The sequence below is a fragment of the Eumetopias jubatus genome, unplaced genomic scaffold (genome assembly GCF_037043125.1).
Source record: "Eumetopias jubatus isolate StellerSeaLion01/CBP00866 unplaced genomic scaffold, mEumJub1_p1.0 scaffold_6, whole genome shotgun sequence".
Classification (NCBI taxonomy): domain Eukaryota; kingdom Metazoa; phylum Chordata; class Mammalia; order Carnivora; family Otariidae; genus Eumetopias; species Eumetopias jubatus.
Window position 1 is genome coordinate 144,648,586 of NW_028274812.1, and position 9,446 is coordinate 144,658,031.

Genomic DNA, 9,446 nt, shown 5'->3' on the forward strand with positions numbered 1-9,446 from the left:
TGTCCAACCCCAGAAAGCCGTGCAAAAGCAGGGGGAATGGCACACAGAGGGAGAAGCAGACTCCCCACTGAGCAGGGAGCCCGATTCGGGACTCGATCCAGGACCCTGGGATCATGACCTGAGCCAAAGGCAGACGCTTAACCAACTGAGCCACCCAGGCGCCCCTGTGCTAGACTTTTGATAATCAAATCAAAGTAAATTATTACAACAGTGCTACCATTTTATAACAATAGGTTAATAATTAGTTTAGTCTTCGGTTAGACTAAAAGTATATTATAATCCTAGGATCTATATCTTTTCTAACTATTCCTTCCCCTTAATTGTTTTAGTGAATTCAAAAGAAAGCAGCCCTGTCAAGATTATTTTATTACTAAAAAGGTCTGAATGGGATCCTTCAGCTAGATATTTGAGAGTATTCAATATGTAACAGGGAATGGAAAATTAAAAAGGCAACTGTCTTATTTTAAAAAGCCAACCAAGACCAAAACCAACGGATTTGTGACTTCCTATTAACAACAGCTGTTTTACTTCTGTTAAATCTGTATCGGCCACAGTTTTACCATATTTGGGAAATAACAGAAAATTAAAAAGGAAACTATCTTGCTTTTTAAGCTAGTTCCTTTCTTTAAACTTGTCTTTTCCAATAATAAACACATATGGCTTATTAAGGGTCATCTTATATGCTAATTTATTTTCTGCATTTTGTTGATTTAAACATCCAAATTTCTTACTCCACTTAAATAAAATAAAACACCCCCACTCAAGGACTCAGCTAGCCTCCTCTCTTGTTCCTTATCTGATGCATCAGCGCTGCTGCATACTGCCCTCTCCCCCACTCTCAAGGTCCACCTCACCTCTGCCCAGGCTTACTTCTCAGCGCAACTGAAAGCATAACTCCTCAACAGCAAAGAATTTCTGAAGGGAACATTCACCTCTCATTCATGGTAATAGAGGGAGTTAGTTGAACAAGCTTTTCCCTTTTGATGCTAAGAGGATTAGATGTAGTCCTTTCCAGCGAAACAGATTCATTAGCTCTGTGAAGCATTAAGACCAGAAATCCATGTGTACTGAGTGTATTTAACCTGTTAATGGGGGTTTGTAAACATCAACTTTAAATTATCTGCGGGGGGGGGGGGAGACAGAACTTTATCATGGACAAGTGACACCCTGCAACTTTATAATCGAGAAAGATGATATTTATTCTGCTTTAATCTCCACCAAATCTTTCCCCTACACCTCTAACATTGCAAAATCATTTCTGCTTTTTACCTGCATTCCTTCCTCTGAGTAGTTCCGGGTATAGTTTCTCAGTAAACATGCAAAGGCCCGAAGACATAGGACTGGAAGGGTCAAAAGGAAGGAGCAGTGACTAAGTAGTTCATGAGCCAGACATTCTCATGGGTTCTCCCACAGAAAATAATTTCTCTCCATCTTCTGGTGCCTAATAGGCCTTTCATAGGAGACAAAACGTCCCGGTTCTTAATTTGAGATAAAGGATGGAGCTGGGGCCATTTAGAACACCCATGTTCAAGGGCAAAGCAGAAAGGGGAGTTGGTGAAGGGTTCTGAGCAGGGACCCCGAGAAAGCAACAGAAGGAGCAAAGTGTCATGAACACTTTCACATGGTCAGTTAAAAAGAAAAAGTATCTGCAGAGAGATAAACATGGCAAGATGTTCACAGTTGTTGAATCTAGGTGACAGCAACGGGCACACAGGCCTTCACAGTACTATTCTTTCAATCTTCAGGTACATACAAAATTTTTCAAAATAGGATGTGAGAAATCTGTGGATAGACCATATATGTCTGACATTTTTCTTTTAAAAATACTGGGAGAGGGGCACCTGGATGGCTCAGTCGGTTCAGCGTCCAACTTGATTTTGCCTCAGGTCACGATCTCAGGGATGTGGGAGCAAGCTCCACGTTGAGCTCCTCGCGGGGGTGGAGTCTGCTTATGATTCTCTCCCTCTGCCCCTCCCCCCCTCTAAATAAATAAATAAATAAATATTGGGAGATATCCAAATATGATGGGAACATAAAATCACAACTGAAAAATTATGATTAAATGTTCATAGTCATACTTGAGGGAACGCAGATCATAGATCTTTTTTTCCAGTTTCTTAGGCACCTTTTTTGGCAAGAGAAAAAGGTCATAATGTTTTCATGCAATACATACTTGGTTCTTTAAGTAACAACTGTGACAAATAGCAGAAAGAATTAAAGAATGCTACACTTTTTTAAAAAATTTTATTTATTTATTTGACAGAGAGAGACACAGCGAGAGAGGGAACACAAGCAGGGGGAATGGGAGAGGGAGAAGCAGACTCCCTGCTGAGCAGGGAGCCTGATGCGGGGCTCAATCCCAGGACCCCGGGATCATGACCTGAGCCGAAGGCAGATCCTTAACCACTGAGCCACCAGGTGCCCCAAGAATGCTACACTTTAATCCATTCGAAACACATTATTAAAGAAATGTCTATAACACTTTCTGAACTACTGTAGTAGCCATTACTGAGAGGCAGGCGTTCGGTGGGCATGAGAATGCAGATTTACAGAACTACTCAATGTTACACAACTTCTATATCGTACCTTGACTTAAATCCAAGAGCAAAAATTAACACTCTCCCCTATTTTTGGTGAACAATGCATGTAACCTTAAATATCCTTTCCGTCTGGATTTTACCTAGGAATAGTCTAATTTTTTTTTTTTTTTAGCCTTTCTAATTTTTTATCTAAGAAAAGGCAGGCTTGGCACTTTTATACTTACATCATAAATGTTAATATTTCTTGGGATTGCAGGACGATTCATGTATTTTTTTAAAGATTTTACTTATTTATTTGACAGACAGAGAGCACAAGCAGGGGGAGGGACAGAGGGAGAGGGAGAAGCAGATTCCCCGCTGAGCAGGGTCCCTGATGCGGGGCTTGATCCCAGGACCCTGGGATCATGACCTGAGCTGAAGGCAGATGCTTAACTGACTGAGCCACCCAGACACCCCCAGATTCATAGTCTTTACAGCTGATCCAGCAAGGGCTGGTGCTCCTGCAATGTCAGCCTCAGATTTCTTCAGGGTATTTTGTGCATGTTACAGTGCATGTAACAATCTCACTCATGTCGGTCTCCAATATCGTTCCCCCAGCACCATTTCTGCAAAATACTGTCAACCTTGTCTACAGGGAGAATTAAATCCAGTTCAGACATTGTCAAAAATACTTGTCAAATGTTTCTAAGAATACCTGGATTAGATCTAAAATACCAACTTCACTCTCTAAAGAATCCACGTGCAAGACAAAATATAATGCTGTGGATAATGTCCATGAGTCCATTTGTTGTCAGATCCTCCAATTAATGACCCTCCTTCTAGGATTAAAAACATTTTCATCTTTCTTGGGTACCAAATGGAAAGGCTCCCTGATGGTTTGCTGCTGTGGGTCTTCACAGTCGGGCAGGTAGTATGTGGAGAGCCGCTACTTTCCATGATTGTTGAAAATGAGGGTCACCCTGATCATCACTGGGTGGGGAAGGGCTGACCTGGCGGATGCTGAGGGCCAGGCTGGGGCAGGAGAGAACCCACCTCCCCTGCCGGCGCATCTTGCTACCCATCCTCTCCCTACTTGAATTTTTTAGTTGTCTGCTTGTTTGTGGTTGCCATTGGTTTTGTTCGTTTACTTATTTTGGAAATTTTCAAAGAAACAGGACAGCAGAGAGAATGAATGGGTGTAGAAGGGGAAAGAATGGGTATCATAAAACATCGCCTACCCCTCATCCACTTTCAGCAATTACCAACATTTCCCAGGCTTGTTCCATGTGTTCCCCACACTGTTTTTTCTTCTTCTGGAGCATTTTAAAGTAAATCTAGATAGACATCATATCATCTCACTTATAATATAGGAATACTTCCTAAAGATAAGGGCTTTTTCTTTTTTCTAAATATGCCAACAGCGTCATCATCACACCTAACAAAATTTATAGTGATTCCTTAATAGCAAATATTTTGAAGTATTAAGTTTCCAATAATTCTTAATATAAATTTTGTTTGAATTTTCTTATATTCTTAATTGGCCCTCTAAAGATTGGACTAACATGATACTGAAGAAATAAATATCTGTATTTGCTATGGGCTGAATGTTTGCATCCCCCAAAATTCATGTATTGAAACCTAATCCCCAAAGTGCTGGTATTTGGAGGTGTGGCTTTTGGGAGGGTCATGAGGGTGCAGTCCCCATGAATGTGATTCGTGCGCTTTTTCTTTTATAAAAGACCCCAGAGGGGCACCTGGCTGGCTCAGTTGGTGCAGTATGTGACTCTTGATCTTGGGGTCATGTTTGAGCCCCATGTTGGGTATAGAACTTACTTTTTTTTCTTGATATATGAATACTTTTAAGATTTTATTTTGAGAGAAAGAGTGAGCCTGAGAACACAAGCAGAGAGAGGGGCAGAGGCAGAGGCAGAAGCAGACTCCCTGTTGAGCAAGGAGCCCGCCATGGGACTTGATCCCAGGACCCAGAGATCATGACCTGAGCCGAAGGCAGATGCCTAACTGACCAAGCCCCTGAATACATTTTTTTTGGTAAAGTATTTATTTGTAATAATCTCCACACCCAACACAGGGCCCAAACTAATGATGCCAAGATCAAGAGTCACACGCTCTTCTGAGTCAGCCAGGCGCCCCAGCTTAATTTACAACCACCACCACCACCACCACCACCACCAGGGGCCCAGAGAACCCCCTTGCCCCTTCCAACACGTGAGGATGCACACAAATTAGGAAGCAGGTTCTCACCAGACACCAGATCTGCCTGCACCTTCATCTCGGGGTTCCCACCCTCCAAGTCCATGAGAAATAAATTTCTATCTTGTATAAGCCACCCAGTCCATGGTATTGTTATAGCAGTCTGTATGCTCAGGCCTTTAGGAAACTGAAGTTCATGGGCACCTGGCTGGCTCAGTCTGTAGAGTACGTGACTCTTGATCTCAGGGTTATAAATTCGAGCCCCATGTTGGCTGTAGAGATTACTTAAAGAAATCTAATCTTTAAGGGCGCCCGGGTGGCACAGTCGGTTGAGTGTCCGACTCTTGGTTTCAGCTCATGTCATGATTTCAGGGTTGTAGGATTGAGCCCGCATCAGGCTCCATGCTCAGCATGGAGTCGGTTTGGGATTCTCTCTCCCTCTCCCTGCCCCTCCCGCTTGCATGTGCTCTCTCTCTCTGTGTCAAATAAAGAAATAAATCTTTATACATAATCTTTAAAAAAAAAAAGAAACAGGAAGTGTTGTGATAAAAGATAAATAACAGCACTGGTGCTTAGAAAAAAATAAACAAGGGAAAGTTTTAGGTAAAATCTCAAAAAAAAATTTGACTTGACAATATTGCCAAAAGTATGGTAAGACAAGTATTGTCACTGCTTATTAGCGGGCATGTAAACTGGTTAGCGTACCAGCCAGATGGCATGTTAAAAGGGTAACTGAAGGATTACTCATAGATGTGCTCAGAGCTGAGCGCACCTACAAGGGTCAGTGAAGCACCAAAGTGGAACAGCTGCAGGAAGTGGTTCGCACAGGCGCTCGCAGAGCCAGGGGAGGGGGCTCTGACTGAATCATGGCGGGAGGGCTAGGGGAGCAAGCCTGGGGCTCCTTCCTCCCACCCTCCCAGCCTGCACCTGCATTTCCCATGGGGAACCTGACTGGAAGTCGGTGGGTGAAGACACTGTTGATACAGTTTTATAGAGGTCGGCCTCTGAAGGTACAGAGGAGAGTGGAGAGAGGTAGTGTGTATCTATCTGGGGGGGCAAGCAGATGATCCAACAGGGAGACAAGTTCACACTATCTACCAGTTTTATTTATTTTTGAAGATTCTATTCATTTATTTGACAGAGAGAGAGCACACAAGAAGGGCAAGTGGGAGACTGAGAAGCGGGCTCCCCCTCAGGGGAGAGCCCAATGTGGGGCTCGATCCCAGGACCCTGGGATCATGACCTGAGCCAAAGGCAGATGCTTAACGACTGAGTCACCCAGGTGCCCCATCTACCAGTTTTAAATGAACACCTTTGGATCTAGCAGTTTGACTTCCAAGAACTCACCTTACAGGAAATCTCAAATGTAAATCAAGTCGGAAAATTAAAAAAATAGGTTTATTTTGTATTTGTCGAGAGTTTACTGTCTATGAGGAACCAAGCAAGGCATTTTACACTTCATCCTCACAAGAACCCTATGAGTTTGGCACGATTACTACTGCCGTTTTACACTTAAGGAGATTACAGTTCCGTAAAGCTAAGACAGGGCCACAGAGTTAGTCAGTGGCAATCCTGGGACTTAACCCCAGTCAGTCTGACCCCAGTGTCCGAGCTCTGAGGAAATCCACGCCAGCATTGTCTGTAAAAACAAAAGCCTGAGTACAACCTCGAGACAAGGTAAATCAACTATGCTACATCTACACAATGAAGTGCCATGTAGCTTAAAGAAGAATGGAGTAGGTCTACAGATACTGCTATGGAGAGATACACGGTATGTGGGCGGGAAAACAAAGGTACAGCATGTTGTGCCCATTCGTACACAAACACGAAAGGTATGCAAGAAACTGAACAAGGGTTATCTTCTGGCTACCAGAACTGGTAATCAAGGGAGAATTTTTCAGTGTGTACCTTTTAGTCCTGTATTTTCATATATATATATTATTTTTCAATAGATATGTGATTTTAATATGTGTTATTTTTCAATAAATATGTGACTGAATAAAAAGTCACACACATCCACAGGCAAACATACGTAAAGTGTCCAGAACTGAATAACAGGTAACATTAATAGAACACTAGTCTAAAGGGTTTTTTTTTTTTTTAAGGTTGTATTTATTTATTTGAAAGAGAGCAGAGCAAGAGAGAAAGAGAGAGCAAGAGCACGGGGCTGGGGGCGGGCGTGGGCAAGGGCAGAGGGAGAGGGACAAGCAGATTCCCCGTTCAGCAAGGAGCCTGATGCGGGACTCAATCCCAGGACCCTGAGATCATGACCTGAGCCAAAGACAGATGCTTGACTGAGCCACCCAGGCGCCCCTAGATATTTATTTTTAACTAATCTCTACACCCAACCTGGGGCTCGAACCCACAACCCAGAGATCAAGAGTCGCATGCTCTACCCACAGAGCCAGCCACGCACTCCAACAAAAATCTTTTTTTTTTTTTAAACCTAAAAACATCTCTTTACATTTATTCTAGTTAAAATATCAACCTGTTAGTTTGGAACTGGGATTTCAGCCTGGAGAGATGGTGGTGAATCTATACTGGAGAGTCAACTCTCCCTCCTACCTTGAGGAGAATCTTTAAACCTGATGAGCACACCTCCTGTACCAACATGTAAATTGCTGAGAAAGCTACTATGCTGGGCAGTGAGTGATGGGCAGGTCTGGGAGACACCACCTGGACAGGTTGACTCTCATTCTTCAATTAATCAACACCGTCTGTATGGTTTAAACTGCTGATTCATCTGTCCTCATTTCTTTATCTTGTCCTCAAGGACAACATGCTAGGTTTTTCTCATCGTTTTGCTGGAATTACCGGTTTTATTCCATTGATTCAGCAGTATAATTGCACCTCTGTCACCACCTCCTGTTTTTGAGAGAGTCAGGATTGAAGGGACTTGTTTACAGAACACTGGTGGGCTTCTGTCCCCATGTCATTCTAAGAGACGACTCTGTGAACCATTCATGTAGTGCAGATTGCTCACAATTTTACCAACAATATAAATTTCAAATTTACTAGTCCCTATTTTGAGAATTAAACTTTCCCCTTTTTTTCTCAAAATTTGAGATTTCTTTGCCCAATCTTAGTTTCTCCTCATGTCTCCTATGATTTCTCAAAGACTAATCACGACGACTTAGCATATGGGCCCATTCCTACGTTATCCTATTTTGTATAGGTCTAGATACTTCAATTCATTTTAAACACCTGCATTATCATTTGATGCTTACACACTCTTATTAGGCTTCAATTCATTCCTTTGTTAAAACTTGGCAGATTACTATAAACGTTGCTTTACAAGGAGATGAAGAAAAATCATGGGCTGTTTTCCTGGCTTATTGCTATCTCTTGGCATGTATGCTGATTCCATCAAAGTGGAAAGAATACTGCTCTTCCTGTTTTTAAAGCCAAATATGCTTTTACCAGCCCTTTCCCTCCCGGTGGGATGGGAGGCCCGGAGAAAGGCTCCCTGTTATCACCTCCACCCTGTGGTCCTCCTAGAAGAGCAGCTACTAATTGCCCGGACCCAGGTCAGTGGCTGGGATACTCTGCTTGTGGGAGAGGTCACCACAGGGTACTCTTCTACTCCCCCTGGGTGACGTGGTGCCCTCCAGGCAGGTCGGACATTTGCTATTTTTCTCTTCTCTGTCTACATAAAACCTCAGGCAGTGGTCTCAGTTCCTGCTTGGCAGAAAGATTTAGGTCCTGAGCCTAAATTGTGCCCTGGGGCCTAGCGGACCAGAAAGCGGAAAAAGGCCGTTATAGGAACCTGCATACAAATGAAGGTGAAGTTGGTAGAAGTTCCTATATACACTGTTGACACATCTTGAGAGCCTTCAAGGGGGCAGAGATGGTTGGGCTGAGGCAGGGTTTGGTGTCCTGAGTCGTCCTCCAGGACCTGCTTCGTGATTGTGCCCGAGTAGTTGCTCAGAGCGGCCCTGTGCTTTGTTTTTATACTGCTCTTACCATCTTGAAATTAGGAGTAATTTTCTTTAAAACGGGGACTCTCGTGATGATCTTACACTGGACCCGCCCAAATGATGCAGCCAGTCCTGACCTGGCCGTTACTGCTCACGAAACCTTCAGCTTCTAAGGGGGAGGATGTAACTCTGTTTGTTGTAGGTTTCACACCACTGTGTAGGTTTTTGCTCCTATTGCATTCATTTCGAGGAAGGTACTCCCCCTTTTATCTTCTCTACAAACCTTTTAAAATCCTGAACTTCTGAGAGAACTCTGTACTGGTCCTTCAGATGCCTCCCTTCTCTTCATTTTCACAGACATGCACGATTGGGACTGGAGCTTGTTTTTCTAATTTTCTTAAACACTCCGGAGGTCTCGAATCCGACATGAACATAGTTGGGGATATATGTGGCTTCTTTTCACTGAATTTCTTTTTCAATCTATTTTCCATAAACCTATTTCATATCTAACCCATACATTCCCCAAAGGAAAAAAGTTGTATTAGCAAATCTGTTAAGACATAGAAGACATCCTATAACTTCCCCGGCTTCTCCTTTCCATGGAGGGTAGCACGGCCTTAGCTCTTCTAATTTCTCATATGCCTACTTAGATGTGCCTTGCTCGCCCCATGACAACTCTTTTTTCTTTTTCACTCCGGTAGGAAGAAAGTAATTCTTTCACATACCCACTTCAAAATTATGTATCAAGTCTCTTGCAAGAAAATAGCCTTTCTCAGGTCGGTAGAAAGTAACTTTGCTC

General features: G+C 43.0%; 1 pseudogene; it reads right to left on the reverse strand.

Moving 5' to 3' along the window:
- Positions 1-2,725: 2,725 nt before the first annotated feature.
- Positions 2,726-3,949, reverse strand: LOC114212534 (AP-3 complex subunit sigma-1-like; annotated as a pseudogene).
- Positions 3,950-9,446: the final 5,497 nt, after the last annotated feature.